Source organism: Haliotis cracherodii, unplaced genomic scaffold, assembly GCF_022045235.1.
Source record: "Haliotis cracherodii isolate W230 unplaced genomic scaffold, xgHalCrac1.p SCAF_8, whole genome shotgun sequence".
Taxonomy (NCBI): Eukaryota; Metazoa; Mollusca; class Gastropoda; order Lepetellida; family Haliotidae; genus Haliotis; species Haliotis cracherodii.
The window spans coordinates 24,225,849-24,250,336 of NW_027266341.1; the positions used below are offsets into that span (position 1 = coordinate 24,225,849).

The following is a 24,488-nucleotide window of genomic DNA, read 5'->3' on the forward strand; positions in this document are numbered from 1 at the left end:
GAAGCCCATTTCTGGTGTCCCCCGCCGTGATATTGCTGGAATATTGCCAAAAGCGGCGTAAAACCTCTCACTCACTCACTCACTCACTCACTCACTCACTCATTAAGTAAAACATGAGTTAAATTCAGACAATTGAAGTTTTAGGAACTTATGATGATTGTGATGATGGAATATACAAATGACCTAAACTGTACCATAATTATGAAAATATAATACCTGATGAAACATATCTCCTTTTTAATAAGTTAAAAAGTATATACCTGCAGACAACAGAAGTGATACCTTCAGTGTACGGTGAAGTAATGGCTGATACATTCTGAGATACTAAATGATGTAGGTCATCAGGATACAATAACTTATTTCATAAAATACTTCAGTATTTAAAAATTAACTTTGAGATGACAGCAATGCATGCTCATATAAATGATAACATTTAAAGTAATAAACTACTCATAGCTACCAATAAGAGAAATGAGGTCTTTTGTAGCCTTATGCAACCTTGAGTAGCCATGGTAATAAAACACATCAGAAAGTATATTTCAGAGAGGCTCTAACTCAAACTGCAAATACGCAAATGGGCTCCTTATCGCTTCAACTTAATTAGAATCAGTGTATGCAGAGCTGTGTCCACCCACTTGAAGTCAAAGTTCAAAGCCAGGTGATTTAGACCGAGTCTGGTGAACAATGCCATGCCATGGCTGGCCCCTTTGGTTCATGTCAGCAGGGTCAGAAGGGGCCAGTCAGATGGACCTGTGGAGACATTTGTATTCATGAAATGCCGACTCAGCTCTTTGTTTAAGTGATGATAGCAAATGCATCCCATTACAAATTGCAGGATCAGCTTTCCCCATTCTGCCGAGTTTCTTTTGATGTGTCATTTTGTTTTAATGACTTTTCTTGAAGTTTGGATGAACTGATTGATTTGAGGGAATGTTGAGTAAAATGTTTTTCTTGGCACTGTGATGAAATGGATCTCATGTCAGTGAAAGGTCATTGAATAATCATGTTGATTTCCCACAGTGTTACTTTTTTTGTGATCCTTTTGAAAATCTGTGAAATTGGGAATTCATTAAATGTTTACATATACAACAACACTTTTGAAAAGGATATTTGTATCTTTCCATGATGAACAAAACTGATTCTCATATATATCTGATTATCCCTTTCAAAAGGTGAATAGTATATTTGTTACTACTACCCAGTACACTGACTCCAAGTGAGTGAGTATGGTTTTACACAGATTTTAGCAATATTCAAGCAATATCACCGCGGGGGACATCCGAAATTGGCTTCACACATTGTACCCATGTCAGGAATCGAACACTTTAACCACTAGGCTACCCGACTGCCACCACTGACTCCAAACTGACCAGTCCTTGTTTTATCAACTACACATAGAGATGGTCGTCTTATAATAGAACGTTTTGTGATCAGTATGTATATTACATTTAATCAGTTTCAATAAATAATCAGAAAATACCAAGTTAAAAAATGAATATTATTAAGTTACATTGTTTATATTTTAAGGATCCCAAACAATGATATTGAATCAGATGTGGTAAATGTGATCAGTTATTTTGCTTGAATCATTAAATATCCATGTACCAGCGTAGAGTCAAGACACAGATAATTACGCCTCCATTGCTTATTAAAACAGGGTTGTCATTATAATTCATGAAATGCTCAGTCACATCTGGAGTTGGAGGTGAGAGGAGGACAAACTAACATGGATTTGGCATGTTCTTCCCTCCAGTGGTAGCTGGTAGTGCCTTCTGTCTAAACATGGCCCCTCGTAGGTGGTCAGGCATGCCACTACATATGGTGAGAGATACGCGGAGACCCTCCCCTGGGGCCACTTCGCCACTCATGTTGTGTATCCTTGTTATTCGATGTGTTCACAAAGTTGTACACCACGGACAAGTGCTGGGATTACCTACTTGCAGTGCCATACCACTAGATATGTGTAGGAGTTTAAGAAGTGGTAGTGGTAGTGGTAGTGGTAGTGAATGTTTTGGGTTTTTTTTATTGAAAGTTTGTCAGATTTTTGGTTCATAAATTTTTAATATGTTGGTATTTTAAATAATAATGAAATTATGTGAGGTACCATTTATGTATTATTTTGATGTGTTCAGTAATAACCTGTAAGATGTGGTGTGATAATATAATTTTTTTCTAAGAAAACTGGGATAAATAGCCTGTGGCAAAATGATGGAAATGTTCGACAACCCTCTTGGTTTAGGGTGGTTGAACCTGTACTACTCACCTATGTAGAATTTGTGGATTTCAGTAGTTTTATGTGTTTAAGTCTTCATGGCATATTAAAGAATGACTGAGATATGAGTTAAAACTATTTATCAAATGTTTTCAGGAAAGTGGTGTGAGTGCTCAATAACATTACCTTGAAGTAATGAAGTAAATTTAGGTCAAGACAGTTTGAATGGTTTTTTTAATATTTTAGGTTGCGTTGATTTATGATGTGCTTGTACTTTACAGATTTTGAAAAATGTAGCTAACGTTGAAGAAAATACATCAGGAAAGAAGACAGTATTCCAGCCATATTTTGAGAACACGACTCAATCTTGGAATGTACTGATGGCGTAGATGGCATTTAATACATTTGAATCAAAATAAACACACAATAAAGAATTTTCGTGCACAGCCCTGTATAGAGTTTAAGAATGAGAACAAATCACCTTCATAGAGGACTGGCTTACAGTCTAGATTAGAAACAAATTCTTTCTTACCAAAATACATTCTACCTCAAGCCATCACTAAATTTAAGCTCCAGAATTAAGATGAAAGTGACCCAAGTTGTAAATATTGATAAATACCACCGACAAGAGAGTCAGAGAAAACATATATTACAGTGAATGTTGTGTGTATATTTGGTGTTGTTTTATCATCTTCATGCAGATCAAGTTCTTCTCTGCACCCTCTTTCCCTTGAACTATCTCGAAACTTGTTTAAGAAACATTAATTTCATTTTTTCCTGAGAAGACAGCAATGATAAAACTCAGTAATGGTTTCTAGCAGATTTTATAAAAAAAATATTTTAACTACAAACATTTTGATTAATTATCTGTACAAGGATAGAAATAGCCCAGATGGGTCAAACGTTGTTCTAGGGTTGTTAAACTCTGCTGTGGCGTAGATGTTAACATTGCAAGTGCGAACACTGTCGCAGAGGACTTCTCTAAACATTCTGCCTTCAGCCTGTAGTTAGCGATAACATGATAAGGGGGAACAGATAGCACCCTGGATGGCAAAAGGTGAACTGCAAATGGGAATTTGTTGAGAAATCTTTTTAAAAGCTACAAATGTCTTTCAATTAGGAATTTGGAATCAATTTTAGCTATTTTTAGTTAGATTCATTATTACACAATTGCGTTTGTCTTTTTGAGGTCTGGCAGAAATAATGCCCATGTGACATTGAATTTTAACTCACTCAGTCATGTAATGATCATTAGGTCAACGAACCAGACCACCAATTCTTTTGGTCGCTTCTAATGACCAGCACAGGTTGCTGAACTATCTGAACCAAGAAAGCTCCACCTTGTTCTCATTTGTCACATATATACATGTGTGTAGTGTTAATTGCTGCAGTCAGCAATATTATAGCAATATCATGGGGAATGTTTTAAGTTATTATTCACTAAGAATCTGGACCAGTCAAACCAGTGGTTGATAGATTGAGCAACCAGCCGACTGGATTATGTCAGCCAAACAACCAGGTGTGCCTGGTGCTCACAATTTGCCACCGATGCATATTGGTAAAGTGGCGCTGATTGCACCGTGGTCTAAGGTACTGCAGCTCAATGTGCATATTGGTAAAGTGGCGCTGATGGCACCGTGGTCTAAGGTACTGCAGCTCAATGTGCATATTGGTAAAGTGGCGCTGATGGCACCGTGGTCTAAGGTACTGCAGCTCAATGTGCATATTGGTAAAGTGACGCTGATGGCACCGTGGTCTAAGGTACTGCAGCTCAATGTGCATATTGGTAAAGTGGCACTGATGGCACCATGGTCTAAGGTACTGCAGCTCAATGTGCATATTGGTAAAGTGGCGCTGATGGCACCATGGTCTAAGGTACTGCAGCTCAAAGTGCATATTGGTAAAGTGGCGCTGATGGCACCATGGTCTAAGGTACTGCAGCTCAATGTGCATATTGGTAAAGTGGCGATGATGACACCATGGTCTAAGGTACTGCAGCTCAATGTGCATATTGGTAAAGTGGCGCTGATGGCACCGTGGTCTAAGGTACTGCAGCTCAATTTGCATATTGGTAAAGTGGCGCTGATGGCACCATGGTCTAAGGTACTGCAGCTCAATGTGCTTATTGGTAAAGTGGCACTGATGGCACAGTGCTCTCAAGTATAACATCTTACTGTTATGTGTTCCTTAGCCAGGATCTAGTAGTTATGGCTTTCAGATTTATCCAATTCATCATTTAAATTTGCCAATATCATGCATTTTCTCGTGTATTCCACATTCTCAACTTTCCAATACCTATTTTAGTCAGATCCTGCAAGTCTCTGACAGATTACCATATTTGTCACTATATTACCAGATGATTCACCCTCGATTTACTGATGTGATCAGTTCAGTTAACTCAATCATTGATCAGGATGCAAAAATCCAAATATTCTCCAACTAGCCATGTGAAAACACAAGATATCCAAGATTATTTTCCTTTCAAATCTTTGTATTGATTTTCTTGATTAGTCATCAAAATGTTTGGAGAAAGCTAAGATATTTGGGCATTTAAACAGGTTATACCACCGATTCCATCAGTGCTGCGCTTAGTGGTTCTACTTCGTCTCTTTGATGAGGATGCCTGTTCCTGAAAACTTGAACGTAAACTCACATACATGTTTGTTGTAGGTCTACCGCAAGTCGTAATTCTGGAGTTATTACACGCGTCTCTCTAACTGCAAGGCCACATGGGATTCCTGTTCTTTGCATGCATGCGTAAAAAACACAAGCATGCAAATAGACTTAATGGCACGGTGCCAAAACTTTGGGTCACGATGCATTGCACTTGAGTTTTAGACTCAAACCACTGCCAGATTCCTCTTTCGCGTTGAAATGTTAGATGAAGTTATAAACACTCTTCAACTTCAAATTTTCAAACCTGCTAATTGATTCTGGAAGACATTTGGCAATAGTCCAGAATTTAAACGGTTTGCACATATGGTTTGAGGAACATTTATTTCTTGATGTAACTTGTGGACATTTAAGGGTCATGCATGTGAAATATATATAGACTTACAGACTGATTCAACATCCGACCCATGTGGGATTTTAGGATAGAAGAGCACCATGAGTTAGTGAGTGATCTTGGTAGGGGTTTGTATTGCTTTTATTAGTATTATCAGTTATATCACAGCTTTTCAGGGGGCAGTGTGGTAGCCTAGTGGTAAAAGCGTTCACTCATCACACATCGAAGGCCTGGGTATGTGCCCGACACGGATACAGTTGGTGTCCCTTGCTGTGATATTGCTGGAATACTGCTAAAAGCGGTTTAAGATTGCTCTCACTCACTCACTCACTCACTCTTGTCATGATATGGCTGAAATATTGCCGATGTGACGTAAAGCACTCACTCACTCACTCACTCACACACTCACTCACTCACATATTGTCAGCTCGATGTGGGAAGAGATCCAGAAGGGATGGTTTTAGATGTTTACCGCTTTGATGAAACCCTCGATTAGGGGCATGATGCTAACCTACTGAGAAACATGCCATATTTTCTTGTGTATTATTTGCACCGCTCGTTATTGCATACATGTTTCGGAAATAATTGTTATTTTATATACTATGTGCAGTCAACACCTTGCCTTCATCAAATATTGCTTCAAGTAAACGAACAGGGTCAATGAAAATTGCCATAAAACATTACTAGGCATAATTTTCAGTCCATTTTCTGTTATGCTAGACATTTATTTAGATGCAGTAATTAAGATTATAGCATGTAATTGTCTTATCATATGAGCCCGAAATAGCAATCAGTTGTAAACACATTTTCTCTGTGATCTGCCTGTGATTAAATTATATAATACCTTACTTACAGAAAAACCTTATGATAGATTATGTAGATTTTACTATATATATATTTTAGATACAGTTAATCATTAGGACAGCTTTATTATTTTCTACATATGAAAATGTTTGTTGAGTCAGCATTTGAGATCAACCAATCTCTATTTGAGATCAACCAATCTCTATTTGAAATCAACCAATCTCTAATTGAGTCAGAACTGACTATCGACTCTTCTTTGAGCATAGATTTCTGATGAATATGGAAAGGATTTTGTCGCTTTTATTTAGGAATTTAAATGAAAGGAATTAAGTTAATATGGCCTGAAAAAGGGCAGTTTCTCAACTAAGATTTTAAGGCCCTATGTGCAGACAGGACCATCTGAAACACAGCACAGTTTAAAAGCTTGCAATTAACCCTGGCTGATTACAGGGCAGATAAAAACATTTCAAATGTTACAAGCCCAAATACGCTAATGTGCAACAGTTTATGTAAGAAAGGAAGTCTGGTCTGTGTGTAGAGGAAGCATGGTTCTGTCTTCAGTTCAGTAATTCATTACTCCAAGGCCGTCAGTCACAAGGGGAACTAATCCTAGATGGCCATTTGGAACACTCCTGCTTGGTAATTGTGGCTGGGCAAAGGATTAGTCGTCCTAGACATGTTTATTGCTTTGGAAGCATGGATGAATGATGTTCATATCTCACACTGATTGCAGGCCCCACCTCCATATCTTGTCCAGGTTGATATTGGCCTGAGGTTGTTAGCTTTGAGTAATGGTAGATGCTTTTGATGTCAAATCAGAAGCAGATCACAACAAATGTTGATTTGCTGAATGTACGTTGTTGTATTTGAAGATGTTATATAGGCTCTGATGCCTTTATGGTTGCATATGTAAGCAACTTTGTAAGACTACGCTTTGTTAATCATGAGGCTATGTTGAGATATTTTGCTATGAAAATGTGGACATCGCAGTGTGTGAGTCGTGACCATGGCTTTGTTAATATGGAAATTTGGGGATGACGGAAAAGAAATGTAGTTATTGTTACTGTAGGGAATTACTTAGTCATACTGCATCTAAAGTAATATAACCTCCACACGAGTAAGGTTAGAGAGGGTATGTTTTGATAGGTGACCACTAAGCAAGGCTCTGGGATATGACTTGTGATAATCTCCACTGTAGGCAGCGACTAACATGGCATCGGATGACAGGCAAGGTTGGGTATATTGAATATGTTACCACTAAGGAAGGCTCTGAGTCTGAGTTTGGATCTGGTTGATTCTGCCTGTATCAGTTTCAGGTTTCCTAGTCTCTCATGAAGACCCTGAAACAAATAAATATCTGAAATATCCACAGCAAGTTTACAATATGTTTGAAAAGCTATTCTTTATATTTAAAATTTTCATTTTCAATTTATTTTTTTAAAATATTGAAATCTTTAAATATTTTCATTTGAGTTACTTAATCTTTTTTTAATGGTTTCACGTATGGGGATCAGGGCCCCATTTCCACAATGCCGTCTACGCACTAAGAACAGCATGTGTCCGTCAACATTGGGGAGTTACTCAAGTTACAGTCCTGGCCAGTTATGTTAGTTAAAGTCCCAGGGAGTTATGGTAGTTATAGTCCCAGGGAGTTATGGTAGTTATAGTCCCAGAGAGTTATGGTAGTTATGGTCCCAGGGAGTGATGGTAGTTATTGTCCCAGGGAGTTATGGTAGTTATTGTCCTAGGGAGTGATGGTAGTTATTGTCCCAGGGAGTGATGGTAGTTATTGTCCTAGGGAGTGATGGTAGTTATTGTCCCAGGGAGTTATGGTAGTTATAGTCCTAGGAAAGTCCCAGCCAGTTACAGTAGTTATTGTCCCAGGGAGTTATGGTAGTTATTGTCCTAGGGAGTGATGGTAGTTATTGTCCTAGGGAGTGATGGTAGTTATTGTCCTAGGGAGTGATGGTAGTTATTGTCCCAGGGAGTTATGGTAGTTATAGTCCTAGGAAAGTCCCAGCCAGTTACAGTAGTTTAAGTCCCAGAGAGTTATGGTAGTTATTGTCCCAGGGAGTGATGGTAGTTATTGTCCCAGAGAGTGATGGTAGTTATTGTCCCAGGGATTTATGGTAGTTATAGTCCCAGGGAGTTGTGGTAGTTATTGTCCCAGGGACTGATGGTAGTTATTGTCCCAGGGAAATATGGTAGTTATAGTCCTAGGGAGTTATGGTAGTTATTGTCACAGGGAGTGATGGTAGTTATAGTCCTAGGGAGTTATGGTAGTTATAGTCCAAGGGAGTTATGGTAGTTATTGTCACAGGGAGTGATGGTAGTTATTGTCACAAGGAGTGATGGTAGTTATAGTCCTAGTGAGTGATGGTAGTTATTGTCCCAGGGAGTGATGGTAGTTATTGTCCTAGGGAGTTATGGTAGTTATTGTCCCAGGGAGTGATGGTAGTTATAGTCCAAGGGAGTTATGGTAGTTATTGTCCCAAGTATGTGTTGTAAAATGGGGCCCAGGGCTGGCCTACAAGGAGATCTGAGAACTTTGACTTCCATAAATCTATGTCATTGTATAGCCGTTTTTTATTCTAATTTTTTTTGTATCTTGGAGCCCTGTCACAGATTTGGTCCATCACTCCCAGGGAAAATGTCCCAGCAGCCAAACTTGAGGGTGATACAATCACTGTTGCTTGTAGCTCCAAGCTATTCATATTAAGATTTCAGATTATTAACCCATCCGAATCACTGTCATCAAACTTTTTATGTCTCTAAAACAACATTAGTGGATAGAGATCCAAGTTTCGTACATACATTAACGATAAACTAGTCCCATCTGTGTGAGAGCATGAGTGATTGTTACTTATTGCCATACAGCAATATACAGCTATATCAATGGCCGAGTCTGGATGAGGCAAACCAATATCAGAAAGCACCAGCAACATTCCACCTGATTGTTTTTTGTCTGTTTTTTGTTTGATTGTTTGATTGATCATTGTTAAACGCCACACTCAGCAATATTTTCAGCTTTATGACGTCGGTCTGTAAATAATCGAGTCTGGACCAGACAATGCAGTGATCGATTATTGATAATGATGACATGGAGTAAACAAAGTCACAGAAGCATGAATCATCTTGTGCTATTCTGAAGCAGTCTTGTACAGTCTTCCCACTCCTCTTGCCGTTCTCTTCCATAATGCACCTGGCACCGACCTGATCACTTGTTAGTCACCTGCAAGCTTTAACTCCTGATTATCATAGAACTATCAGCGATGTTACACAGGCCAGCACTTCTGTGGTAGAGTTGTAGCTGTGTGTGACTGTGTGGTCCAGGGATTTAGTACGTGTAACATGTCAGTTTGCTGGGACCTTCTCGAGTGGCGGGGACTATTTCAAGTACCGGAATTGTCTGTTTCACCATACTTCTGGCTCCAGTGATGATCCACAACAAGTGTTTGTGTACCAAAGTGAAAGCTTCTAAGATATGGTACTAAATATACCTGGGGACTCTGTATGTTAGGATTCACTGATAAAAACTATTTACATTCAGTCCTGTTATCCTTGGCACTGAAATAATGGCCTAAAACGTAACTTCATGTTTTGTGTCAGGCCTTACAATCCACATGGGTAGCACAGATGTTATGGTGTTTGCCTTCTGGCACACAGCCTGGGTTTATTTACAACGTGGGCAGAATTTGTGTTCTCCATTTGTAGTGTCCACCAATGTCCCACAGCTTCAAACCAGGATTTTTTAGAAAGGTTGGCTGCACATTATACCCAAGTCTGAGGATGTAGTTAACATGTAAGGTGTCTGTAACATCCCATCCCTGCACCCCCAACCCCCTACCCCTACCCCTATCCCATCCCTGCACCCCCGACCCCCCTACCCCTACCCCTAACCCCATCCCTGCACCCCCAACCCCCGACTCCCTACCCATACCCCATCCCTGCACCCCATCCCTGCACCCCTGCACCCCCTACCCCTAACCCCATCCCTTCACCCCCGACCCCCTACCCCATCCCTGCATCCCGGACCCCTGACCCCCTACGCCATCCCTGGAACCCCCAACTCCTCTGGATCCACCAGTGAATACTACTGACTTGATGTCTCCGGGACATAAACTGAATCTTTGCTTGCTTGTCATGGTGATCTTGAATCAAGCTTTGGATAAATTCGGGACTTGTGACTTTAAGATTTTCTAGTTTTTTGTTTGGTTTCATTCCACACTTAACACTTATAAGGTGTAACTGAAAACCCTTTTTCTTTTTTATTCAGCCAATAAGAGCTTAGGCGATTCCACATCACTTGTTTCAGTTTGTTCCGTACAAGTCTACATGTGTACACTCTCTGGGGGCTGTTTAACAATGTATGACATTGGAAATTTGATTTAGCAGTTGAAAAATATAATTGTTGTACCTCTTCTCAGCAATTCTGTTAAAGTTTCAAGGCCTTTTATTCAAAAACATAAAATGTAACTGCAGAAATAGATATTCTTGTCAATGTTTATGATAAACGTTGTGCGATAAAGAGCATATGTTTAGCATCAGATCTGTTTGAAATGGTTTGAAAGGTTTTGTTTCACTTAAATTTCCTAATCAGATTACAGCATTTTTATCTGCTGCTTTCAATTATCCAACTACTCAATATAAATAAAATATGTGTTTTGTTTTTAGGAAACATCTGTCCTTCTTAATGATATGATCTTAATACAATTAGTGTTAATGAGGTTTGTATTCTTTGTAAAGGCGACAATGGAATCTGAAGATAAAGGTATTCAGTTTCTGGAAGATAGTATCTTTTCCAGATCCTGAAAGTATTCAAAACATGAACAAAAAAAACACATCGCTTATGTTTGGCTTCTATCAGGCATGAACAACGCAAGACCAAATGTGGTGGATAAATTGAATTTCCGCATTTGTTTTCAGTGGCTTAGCATATTTCCAGCTTAAGGTCTTGGTGACCCAACTTCCCAGAACTTCAGATCCTTGGGATTCACATCATAAATAATTGAAGAAGCATGTAGAACTTTGAAGCTTCACGTTGAAGACTTGGCAGCGAATATTGCAGTCAAGGCCTCTTTTGCTCTGACTCATCTGTTATGAAATGGCATTGTTTGATGTGCAGTTAAGGCTTCCAACTTTGGGAGAAATGTTTCTGTTCAGATTTCTTGGACCAAAGTTCACTGAAAACCCAGAATTTTAATCATTAAAAAATGGATTTTTTTTGCCATGTTCTTTATGACTTGGCATCAAATATGTTTTGAAAGTCTACAAAGTTTTGATTTGGTTTTTAGAGTTTCGAATTGGAACTATGAGCATGTAATGAAATGTGTTTCCACGTACACCAACATAATATCACCCAGCACACATGAATGTCAGTCAAGGGTTAACGCTTTCAAACCTTGGTGTCCCATGTTTCATAGTGCAGTGTCATAAGACTGGTTAGAGGAATTGTGGGTATATATTTCCTCCCAGTGATACAGTTCACATGTTCCCCCCTCACTCATACAGGGGGCTTAAAGAGTTTGCTCATCAGTCTAAAGACCTTGTGCATTTATTCCCCCATCTGTGAAATGAATGAAGCCATTTCTTCGTGTTTCTGACATAATATGGCTGGAATAATGATAAACGGGGCATAAAACTGTACCCACTAACAAAAACAACTTCTTTATAATACTGTAATAGCGACGTTTCGGTATAGATCCTTACACTATTGTCAAGCAAGTTTTCCCCCCACATTAAGCTGACACGCCGTGATCTAACTCGAATACTGTTAAGTGTGACCACTCACTCACTCACTCACTCACTCACTCACTCACTGTAGTATTTACCATTTCTAGTTTTTGTTTGACATTTCCAGGAATTTGAATCCTGATAGTTTTGAGTTTAAAGTGCCTACAGACTAATGGGTTCTTCTTAATCAGGAAAACAACTGGATATTCTTCAATTTCTGTTTAGTTTGTCCAATTTTCACCTCTCCAAGAATATCAGGAATTCTAATGGGATAGTAGCTTCTCCAGTGCCAAGACCAAAGTACAGGCACATGCTGATTGCTGAGCTAATGAGGGGAGACAGGTGACAGTTCTTGTTGGTTTGCCCTGAAATGGCTGCTCAGTGTTTATGTTGCATGATTTAATAGACACTGAAAGAAGGGGAGGAATTGTGTTTATCATTGAGCAGCGCCATTCATTAAAGTACCCATGCACCAATTTGTATGCCGTCATTGAAAGCATTTGTTTTTGTACATGTAAGGAAAATGTGCATGGTAAGCAGGAAGAAGTAAAGAAAACATCTTGGAAGTTTTTTATCTTTGTTGAAATAATAGTCATATTGTTTAGTGTTTGAGAAATATTGGCTTCCATTATTATGATTTGGTTTGGTTTGGTATGTGCATGTGCCTTTAATTTTTCATATAATTTTTTAGATTTCTAAATAACATTTCTAGTGGTTTTAGATGATTTGTGAAGTATGAGATTATATTTTGGGGAATCAATTTATGAAAGTATTTAATTTTGATGAAACAAAAAGTACATTCCACTCTACTGCAATGAACAGACTGCCTCTGTAGTCTAGTGGATGGAGCTGTAGGTCATGGGGCTGGGTTTGATTCTCTGTCATGTCTTCGCAAAAGACGTTTAAGGATGGTACTATTTAGGGAACAAAACAAGGACTGGTCGGCTCGGAGTCAGTATACTGTGTTTGAGTGGGGTATTTATGCATTTCTCCAATGAAGAGGTATACCAATTCATCAGTACTCAACACGGTGACTTAAGCAAGTCTAGATGGTGTTATTTGATGACAGTGTCCTCAGTGTTATCACTAAATTCTTGCAAATTATTCTACGTCAATAACATTTGTTTTACATTGCAAAGTAATGTTGTAAACAAAGAAAGAACAACCCATAAAGAAAAGTAAGTGAATAACATGTTCTTAGACTAATGCCTAGTCTCTAAAATATATAATTTTTAGGGAACCAATTTCATTTAATTTCAAAAGGAGCCCCAAGTGAGATGAGAGATTCATGACCTGAACCTGTGGAAAATCTAGACTTGCTTCATTAGGGCTATGGCATTACAGTTAGGGCTGAGAGGAAAGGAAAATAATAAGGGACTTAACATAAGGAAGAGAATGTATGGATGTCAACTTCTTTATCATGAGGAACACAACGTTTCAGAGTATATGCATTGTGTTCCTCTTAATAAAGAAGTTGACATCCATATATTATCTTCCTTATGTGTATCACTTCTAAATGCCTTTCAAAGACCAGGGACTTGACATGTTCTATACTCTAGTCTCAGCTGATATTAGCTTATGTCTACTTGAGTTCATTTACATGTAGATTCCCTAGATAAGGCATTTATTGTTGTTGAGGGATAATGCTTCCATGACAAGATCTCAGCTGATAAGTGTATATTGTTGGGGTTCTTGGTGCAAGTTTTTACAGCACCGTCTTCTCTGAACCTGTTTTGTAGGCTTCAACAATAAAGGTATTTGATATGACATGGCAAGCCATCATGCTGATGTAATGAATGATCAGCAGGCAGTTTTAACCGAGAGCTGTATTAATCACAGCGATCATGGTTGAGTGACACAACATGAACGTCAGTTTCATCAATCCTCGTCTTTATGTTGCGATCACTACACGCAGCCTGGAATCAGAGAGGGCCATGTATTGTATGTCTTGGTCCCCCACAGCTCCCTCTAGACGCAAGGACCAAACACTTTTTGTTGCATTTTGATTAAATCTGTTCCATGGTCTACTAAGAATGGTGTCAGTCTAGACAGGATCGTGTTTTGGCCGAGAACATAAAAAATAATTTTACAGAGGAATCAGGTTTCCTGCATATTATGAGATGTGTATGGTTATTTATTCATAGTTTTACAAAATAATGCCCAAGTATTCTTTGGCCAAGTTATATTCTAGATGAAGTCTCTTCCCCTGCAGTCAATCAGTTATATCCAAGGCTTCAAATTCATGCACACAACAATGGCACAGATCACAGATGGTCGAATTATATGTTGGACCAACTGATTGTTGGATGCTATGATAATTGTTTGATTTGTTGGTTGACTGATTGGGTGGTTATTTGATGGGCTGGTTGGTGGATTGGCTGGATGGTTGATCAGTTGGTTGGTTAATTGATTGGCTGATTGGTTGATTGGCTGGATGGTTGATCAGTTGGTTGGTTAATTGATGGGCTGGTTGGTGGATTGACTGGATGGTTGATCAGTTGGTTGGTTAATTGATTGGCTGATTGGTTGATTGGCTAGATGGTTGATCAGTTGGTTGGTTAATTGATTGGCCGATTGGTTGATTGGCTAGATGGTTGATCAGTTGGTTGGTTAATTGATTGGTTGATTGTTGGATTGGCTGGTTGATTGGCTGGATGGTTGATCAGTTGGTTGATTGGTGGATTGGCTGGTTGATTGGCTGGATGGTTGATCAGTTGGTTAATTGATGGGCTGATTGGTGGATTGGCTGGTTGATTGGTTGGATGGTTGATCAGTTGGTTGGTTAATTGATGGGCTGGGTGGTGGATTGACTAGTTGATTAGCTGGATGGTTGATAAGTTGGTTGACTGATCAGCGGGTGGGTTAATTGATGGGATTGATGTTTGATTGGTTGACTTATTTGTTGACTGATTGGCTGGATGGAAGGTTTAGGATGATACAGTACATGGTCTTGTTACTCTGAGCAAATGGAAAGATAAGGCACACCATATGAAGGTTTCACATATTTCTTTCGACCTGTGAACATCCGGGTTAGAACAGGTCTTCAGCAACCAATGCTTGTCGTAGAAGGCATTTATGTTTGTCATAAGAGGCGACTGACTAGATCGGGTGGTCAGGCTCACTAACTTGGTTGATGCATGTCATTGTATCCCAAATGTGTGGATCGATGCTCATGATATTCATCCTTGGATTGTCTGGTCCTGACTCAATTATGTACAAACCACCGTCACATAGCTGGAATATTGCAGAGTGTGGCATTAAACAACAAACAAACTATTTCTAAACTGTTCTATCATCAAGATATATGATAGGGAAAAAAGAAGTTCTGTCATTGCCAAGTGGTGTTTTACTAACAATTCAGTTAGTTACACCACGTTCAAAGACAAAGGAGGTATGGTTTAATGTAATTTATGCAATGGCCAACTATGCCTGAATTAGTAGAACAGCATCCATCAAAGGCAGACCAAATACTGATGGAGGTGTTCCTCGATTACACCAGATCATCTATCCAAGTGATCAGGGAAAGGAACCAGCAAAGGCAGTTGGTACACATGCATCATACAGGACACCAATCCGCCATTTTTGTTTGAAGCTTCTTATAAAGTATTTTGTATCTACTTTGGTAATTTAACATTTCATTTACTTACGAAAGCATTTAATTCAAGCCTTTGAATGGGGGGCAAACACACCAAACCCCCTGTTGTTTTAACGAGGCAAAACAAATGGCGTCTGAAAAACAGGAACCATTACTAAGGAATGAGCTCACGCACATGCCTTACCAAAATGGAGGAAGGTGTTCGGTATACTGCATTCTTACCAGGCAGTTTACTAGATCCTGCCCAGCACCCGTAGACCCTCCCGTGGGGGTCAGGTAAACTAGTCTTTGTGTGTTTACGCCTGAGGTGTGTTCTAAAAGTGAAAATTACCTGTAACGAGTTTATATGTGAGACAAAGTAAATGCAATGAACTTGGTGACACGTGAAGGAGTGCCTCTTCCTGAATTGATGGCCATTGCTGAGAACACATTTAAGAAGAGAAACCTCCATGTTTGGTTCATGTCTCTCCATTGTATCCCTCTTTGATTAGATACCCAATCTGGTTGATTTGTGAGAACCACATTTAAGCAGAAAAAACGCCATGTTTGGTTCATGTATCTCGCTTGTATCCCTCTTTGATTAGATACCCAATCTGGTTGATTGCTGAGAACCACATTTAAGCAGAGAAACCGCCATGTTTGGTTCATGTATCTCCATTGTATCCCTCTTTGATTTGATACCCAATCTGGTTGATTGCTGAGAACCACATTTAAGCATAGAACCCTCTCTGTTGTGTACATGCCCTTGTTGAATCCCTCCTAGATGGGATATCAGAGTTCATAGTTACATTGAGGAAAATAGATGTGGTTAGATTCTGCATATCTTAATATAATGGGCTCTGAAAGAGAAACACTTGAAAAAAAAAAAAATTTGTGAAATGATATCATATTATGTAGTGGGTGACAACCTTGTGTTTATATGTTGTAGTTATCTCCCCTGATTGTCTGAAGTTTGAAGTACATTTCTCATTGTTTTATTTTCCCTTTAAAATATTTACATCAGCCATAGAGAAGGTCTGGACTGCATCTGCTTCTGTTTATTATGATAACATAAAATAAATGCATCACATTGTCTAAATACAATTACAGTAAGACAAACAATTACAAAAATGAGTTAGTTTTTTTTAGAATTTTTACTGGAACAGCTCCATGATGTAGCAACGTTTGGAAACAAAAACTGTACATAGCCTGAAATTTATATGCACCTGATACAACCTAGTGGTTTTGTGGAACACTCAAGGCTTCAAACACATCTGCATAAACAAATACTTCAGTACCAACTTCTTGATGGAGCAGGGGTTAGGTTTTCTGCTTGTTGTTTGCCTCGTTGTTAACTTCAGGAATAGTTCTGTACCAAGGAACTTTGCTTGAAAGGTGTTAACACTAACCCCAGTGCCACCCTACTTCAGCAAACCATTCTTGCCGTAAAAGGCGACTATGCTTGTCGTAAAAGGCGACCAACGGGATCAGGTGGTCAGGCTCGCTGACTTGGTTGATGCATGTCATCATATCCCAATTGCGTGGATTGATGCTCATGATGTCAATCATTGGATTGTCTAGTCCAGACTTGATTATTTACAGATTGCTGTCATATAGCTGGAATACTGCTGAGAGCGGTGTTAAACAACAAACAAACTGATTTACCCTGTGGGTTGGTCTTTCTCCCAGACCCTCAAGAAGAAATAAAATAGTCTCAAGTCGAGAAGAGTTTGGCAAGTCCAGATTGCCTCGTCTCCTTTGATTAAGCATTATTCTGGGCTCCATTTGGACTTTATTTTGTTGATATATTTTTGTGAAGACTAGGACTTCTTTCTGGGACTAGATGCGAGTCTACATGAACGGATGATGGGTGTGAATTGATTCCCAGTATTTGAGTCATGTCAAGGGAGTTAACTGAGTTTGGGATTCAGAGGTCAAGGTCTGTGAGGGATATTTGCTCATGTTTTTGGTCACTGGTTTGCAAGGCTCAGACTCAATTATTTACAGGCCACCTTGACATAGCCTGGCTGTAGCTGATGGGTGTAAGACAAAACAAACCTTCTGATTCAGGTTTCCATTGTTAATAGAAGCCACAAAACCCTTTCACATTCATAAGAAATCTCTGCTGAAAGCAGAGTTGATTGTACATTTCTGTCTCTATATATCATGAGCATGTGATTATGGTTCACTATCCAATAGTGACCATTTGCATATTTATATTTCTGCAAATAAACATTTTAACGAAGACAGAAAAAGGAAAAAATCTCATTTCCCACTGTGGTGTCAAATGCTGTATCTCGCTCTATCACGAACATTTCTCCAACTTCTATTTCAAGAATACATGTATTTGGGCTGAGTTGCAACCTATCTTCAGACACTCTAAGAAAATGATAAATGAATACAATTTTAAAAAAACATGGCATGATTGGAGGTTGTTTCCGTCTTCCATTTTCAACATATGGCAGCATAGTTTTGCATTTATTTGTTTCTGCTGCATCTGTTTCATCATGTTATCAAACATCCTCTCCTAACTGAGCTCCTTCTCTGCCAGTCTGATGCAGCCCAGACTGTGTGTGAGACACAGGTTATCTTATCTCAGCCCACCTGTCATCAGGTGGAACCAGTTCAGACATTTTCCAAACTTAAAATGCAGAAAATATCATTCGTTGCTGCCTTTTGTAATATTGTTCCCAGAAAGGTGAATCTTCGCAGGCAGTGGCTGCCCTCAGGATGAGAAAGGCTGTTATGTTGGAAGGCAGGTTCTAAAATAGCCTTGCTCCAAGGCTGAATCGAACATACAATGCTGCAGACATCTGAAATAGAATTTTTAAACTGACACATCATAAATCCTTTCAATATCATACAAACAGAACAGTAAGTCCAAGCCTTGCTCCAAGGCTGTACTGAATGATAAGTCCATGGATGTGTTGTAATTCTATCCTCTTAAAGGCAAATCCAGGTGATGTGGACAGTGCAAGGACTCCAGTCTCTTATATAGGGACAACTTGTTCTTATTATTTACATATTCTAGAAATTATGTTTTAAACTAATATTTATTGCCTTAGAGACTTGTGCAAGTCTAGTTCTGGAAGGGCTTCTGAGCTTGTGGGATGTACTTAGACTTGCACAAGTCTCTAAGGCAATGATTATTAGTTTATATAATAATTTCTGGATTATGTAAATAATGAGAACAGGTTGTCCCTATATAAGACTTATCTGGACTTGCCTATTTTAAGGATAGAATTACTACACATCCATGGACTTTTCATTCAGTACAGCCTTTGAGCAAGGCTTGGATTTACTGTCTATTAGTTTGTATGATATTGAGAGGATTTATGATGTGTCAGTTGGGGAATTCTATTTCAGATGTGTGCAGAATTGTATCATCGATTCAGAAGGGCTATCTTTTCCTGCCCATTAAATCCTATTGGAAGATAAATGTTGTTTGATGGTGTGTACATTATGAGAACAAATATCCCGTAGATTGATTTACAAGGTCAGATTGATTAATGTCTTATGAACCTTAATATTTGTATTTAGAGTGGGTATTCAAAAGCAAGCAAATTTTCATTAGCATACAATTAAATCAATGTTTGTTCAAAATATTATTTTATAAAAAAATATAAATGAGTTATATGAAACTTAGTCTTTCTCTGTCATTCAAGTTCATATGTGTTCTATCAGTAAAGATTATCTTATCTTTCATTGGCTTCCATCAGAGTGAGGTACAATGTGTGAAGCCCATTACTGGTGTCCCCCGCCGTGATATTGCTGGAATATTGCTTAAAGCCGCGTAAAACCATACTCACTCACTCACTCACTCACTCACTCCATCAGAGTGAGCATTATCAGAGTTTAAAAGGAACAGTCCAGTAACGGCTTTGTCTGTCTTTTATCTGTCTGGTTGTAAGAGTGAAACGGGTAATCCTGGCTTGTTGACAGACTCTGTCACTGTTTGGCCATCTTTCTGAGCATGAAGCAGCCAATGATATGCCAGGTACAATCTTCCTTCAAGGATAATGATGAAAACTGTTGATGGAGGTTTTTCGACATGATTTCATCCAACAGATGACCAATTTAATAATCCTAAAAACTTTGAAGGAAACATTCGTGAACATTTTAGCAACAACTGGAGACATAATAATGCAGATAGAAACAGATTGCATGTTTTTCAGCGACTAGCCATTGACACTCATCAAATACATAAAGAACAAAACACAAAGTGGCTCAAGTCGTTCAGTAGGCATTTGATAAGCACACTAAGACTACTTAAAATAGGAAGCTCTCTGGAATCCTATTAACGTTTTCCACTTGATGTTCTATGGGTTACTGAGGCCAGTCTTTATCAGTATAATGTTTATTATGGCTTATTTGAAATGACTGTGAGGAAAGTTCTTTTAAAACCACTGGGGTACTTTGAGTGATGATTTGTTTAATAGACAACTCTGCTTTTGTTGAATACTATAGGATGCCTGCTCCACTGGAGTAGTCTGTGGGGGTAAATGAAAGTACTTACATGAATGTCCTTCAGCTTGATGTTCTGTGTGTCTTTACTAGGCACAAGCCACGGTGTGATGCTATTAAGCAGAAAAAATATTGTTTGCTACAAATCCTTATATTGTGCTGGGCCAGTGAGGGGGGTAATAGTGAACCATTATACTGAAGTGACTTCAGCTTTTATCATTTGTTGAATGGCTTTTAAGAAATTATTTTCAAGAGGGCTGTGGCTGAATGTTCATAGAATGCCTTCATGTGTTTTCTCTGGCTGGTTGGAAAGTAACTGTTTAATGATCATTAAATGAATTCTGGTATAGATTTTCTGTGGTGTGTAGCTGAGGCACAGTAAGTCCCCATGATCTTCTGTTTGGTGGTAGCCTTAATCAATGATGGCCTGTACCCGATATGTCACTAGTTTAAATGTAAATATAAATGTAGATGACTTATTTAACATTTTAGTAGTTGAACAAGTTTGTTTTAAATATTCACGCTGAGATACATTTCTAATATTTTACTGTTTGTTGTTGACAATTTGTTGCCTTATCTTTATCATGTTCTTATCTCTCTATGTGGTTTAAATGTTGCTGATGTGAGGAGATCTATTTAACTCACTTTCATTTGTGGTCTGCTGTTTGTGTCAATTCACCAAATCATTTTTAGAATTTTCTGCTTTTAACTTATCACTGTTACATTGCCTCATCTAGTGTTGCAAACTTTGGAATATTATGTACATTCTGTCAACAAATTTTTTAATTTGAAATATTTATCCTAATCTCAAGAGAAGCATACCACCTTTAAATAAACCCGCAGAAGGTATCCGCAAACCTTTATCTACAAAGGTGTTAGGAAAGTATCATCTCTATATTATTTGAAAGAAGACGTGTTGAGAGAGCTGTTGACAGATGGGAGGGACCCCACCTCCACAAGATAATGACCAGAACATGCTCTCCTCACGATGAAATATATATGATAATTGAGGCTCTGCTATACACTGACCCATTTCTGTGATCATTCCAACCCCTTTGATGCTAGGACACAAATTGTATGCTACCCCCTGTCTGACAGCCTTCCATTCAAGTTGGCTAAAGTTGTCCATCTGGCAACCCCAACATGTTATCATTAGTTGTAAGGAAACTAGTATCTATTCCACAATCAGTTGTATGGAAGATAGTATCTGTTCCAGCTCTCTCACTAAAACCCTAATAGAATCTTTCTAATACATGTAAGACACCTCACAAGTATGAATGTGTAGTACAATTACAGGGTCAAGTGGCGCTAATAAAAGACATATAATTCCGTGGATTTCTTGTGTAGATTGTGTAGACAAGGCTCATTACTCTTGTATGAAAATCCCAGACGTAAACAGTCTTCATGTTGGCATGTATTTCACATGCTGACATGATACTCAATATTGGACAAGGACTGTTGGAAGTAAGTGTCCGTGGGTTATCTAACATGGATTTCTGTATATGTACAAATTGTTGTCATTTTTGTAATGTACAAGGTAGGTAGGGCAGTATTTGTATAACGGACACTTGAGAGTACAGTAGATTCACTCAATTTGGAAAGGAATTTCTTCAAGACAGTTTAATGCATTTGCCATGTGTGTTATCTGTCCGAGATAGACGTGCTTGTATTTCACATCGACACATCTATACACAGTGCTGTCGTTCAAAGTGTTGTCAAACCGGCTTAGCCATGCCCAAATAAAGAATCAGACTTCATCAGAAAAGTTTAAATTTCAAAACAAAAATCTTTCAAGTGATAAGACCCAGCATGGCTTGTGTCCTTTGGGAAGTTAAGTTTCATAACATGCCAGGCTGAATATTTTGATCCGACAGTAATGTTTGATGATCAGATAACATCCTTCAAACACTGGTAATAATCTTCTCTCCATGCCCCAGTGCATGGAAACGGCCTTCATTAGCACCGCACTTCACTAAAATAGAACCTGCATGTCCATATGTCTCAGATCAAAACGACCTACCCAGGGGGAGATAACTCACTAATTAGTCATTTTCCTTGAGCTGCCTATCACTTCATTGGAGATAAGTTATTAATTAACATGATTCCATGCAAGGGTAGTCAATGTTTTTGACATCAATCTATTCCAGATAATTGACTTGTTAGGCTAAGTTCTCTTATCCTAAAATCAGTGAGCCATTTTGTTGAAGCAAACTTCATCACCAAGATGAAAAAATGGAATTAATGAAGTGCAAGATCTTGAATCCTTTGCACTGAAAACTTAGTCAGTTCCATGGAATTATGTTTTGAATCTTTAATTTTTTTTGGAGGTAGTGCTCTTTATGCCTCTTCAGCCGTACAAAAGGGTGCTGTTGTACAAAGCAATCTTTGCGCTAAGGTGATCGTAACTCCCATACCTTATCATGGACTGATAGTCGTAGAGCTGAGGTTGTTTTATACAATGGCACCCTGGTAATTGTCATATGTCTGTTGTGTGATATTTAACTACCTCACTGGTTTGTTAGATTTTATTTGAGAAAATGACTGATTCCTGTGAGTGCCATTTAACCAATGCTAAGGTGTTACAAGTTACCGATTCCAAGGAGAGGCATGAGCTGATTCAAAGGTTGAGTGTCAACATAGTCAACAGCGTTAAATTTTTAGATGTTGAAAATATCCGACTGAATTGAGGGGTGATTGATAACAAGTCCTTGTTCTATAGCAGTCGACAAGCTAGCAAATACAGCAAACTGCAATATTCTGTCTTAATCACTACATGACAGATTAACTATCATCATATGAAAGAATCGGGTTTTCCTGAACTTCTTTTGAGTAGTATACAATCAGCCAGATTTGATCTATTTTAGTCAACATTTACAACAAGCATATTTTACTGGAACCAATTCTACCCCCTAGTTATAAAGTACTAAGGAAATAAACAAGACTTAATTGAGTGACATGAACTGCTGTAGTTTCTGACATTTTCAAGGCACTGAGAAGTATTTCCTTTAAATCGTGTTTAGTACCGATTCCATTAGGTGATATATGGCCTTGTACTGGTTCCCTGCTGTGATGTATTGTCTTGGACTGGCGTGAAATGGTCAGTGTACGGTGGTCAGTGTAAACATCAAAGTATAGTGGTGAGTCTAGCTGATTCCAGTTGGTCAATGATCCCCCTGCTGGGGGCAGCTGAAGAGTGATTTATGTAATCAGGAGGTCATTCAGTACAAAGATTGGAATCTTGTTCATTAGGATATGACATGTGTTGGGTAATTTGTGCAATTAGGAAGAAATTCTCTGTAAACATTGAATTTGTTGAGATTATCTTCCATTTGGGAAGTATTGTTTGTTTACTAGGGGTAATTGGGAGAATTCTTATTAAGGTGGTGAGGGGCATCTAGGGTCCACTGTACTTTGTATTTGGTGACATTGACAAACTGAGATATTGTCTAGGCTGAAGGTAGCCTAGTGGTTAAAGCAGTCTCACTCGCTCACTCACTCACTCACTCACTCACTCACTCACTCACTCACTCACTCACTCACTCACTCACTCACTCACTCACTCACTTTATAAGTGCAATGAACTTGAACATGATGTTAAACCAGGTTTCACCTTGCCACCTTTAGGGATTGGTTTAGTCTGTCATGCAGACCCTGAAGCATATGTGTCCAACACAGTCAATGCAAGTCTAATATTTGGCAAGTCTAGATTACTTCAGTATCTAAAAAAAAAAGTCTCTTGGCTCCTTTCTATTATTTTTTAAAGCTAAAATTTAACAACTGTTGTTTGTTTTTTTTAGATATGTTCAATTCAGAGACAAGATGGTAGTCTTGGATTGGTTGTAAATTGATTAGTAAGTAACAAAGATTAGTAAGAAAGGTGTGAAGATAATCCTGCATCATTAGTCAGAGTTAAGCTTCCTGGCTGGAGTTCCAGTGCTGTTGTTCACCTCCACCCCTTCCTGCTGAGCTCCACCATCAGGTCGACCAGATTCACATGGCACAAGGTCTGGCCATGTCTTCAGGCCACTCCCTGGAATTATGTAGGCTTGATTATATTTCCAGTGGTACACGCTTCATGTGGTTGAATTTGTTTTCCAAGAAACATGTTCAAGTGTTGTCCTACACAACCAGTACTTGTGTCATCAGTTGGCCTTCCTTTTATACATTTCTTGTTTGTGTCAGTGACTTGGAAGATAATCCATGGCATATTATCATTAATATCTGTGTACTTTTCATGCAACCAGGTTCATCCTTTGTCCAGCAGAGCTTCCACCTGCCCTGCCCTGCCCTGCCCTGCCCCGCCCCGCCCCGCCCTGCCCCTCCCTGCCCTGCCCTGCCCTGACCCAAACCACCCTCATACACCACACCATGCTGTGCCAGGCCGCGCCACGCCACGCCACGCCACGCCACGCCACGCCACGCCACGCCACACCACGCCACTGCTCTCAACACTTCTTAATCTTCTGACACTCTCATACACCACACCACGCCATGCTACGCCACGCCACGCCACGCCACGCCAGGCCACAAGACGCCACGCCACACCACTGTTCTCACCACTGCCTAATCTTCTGACACCCTCACACTGCCAATTATCCCAACAGTCATGCCCCACCCCATTTCTGTTCCCCACCGTGGCCCAGTCGTCAAAGGCGCCGCGAATTGCTGTGCAGATTTGCGTCCCTTGGATACGC

At 39.1% G+C, this 24,488-nt stretch overlaps 1 protein-coding gene across 1 annotated transcript in view; it reads left to right on the forward strand.

Moving 5' to 3' along the window:
* LOC139449894 (FRAS1-related extracellular matrix protein 2-like) overlaps nt 1–24,488 on the forward strand; it is a 219,343-nt gene that overhangs the window by 59,722 nt on the left and 135,133 nt on the right. The gene's annotated exons all lie outside the window — the stretch shown is intronic.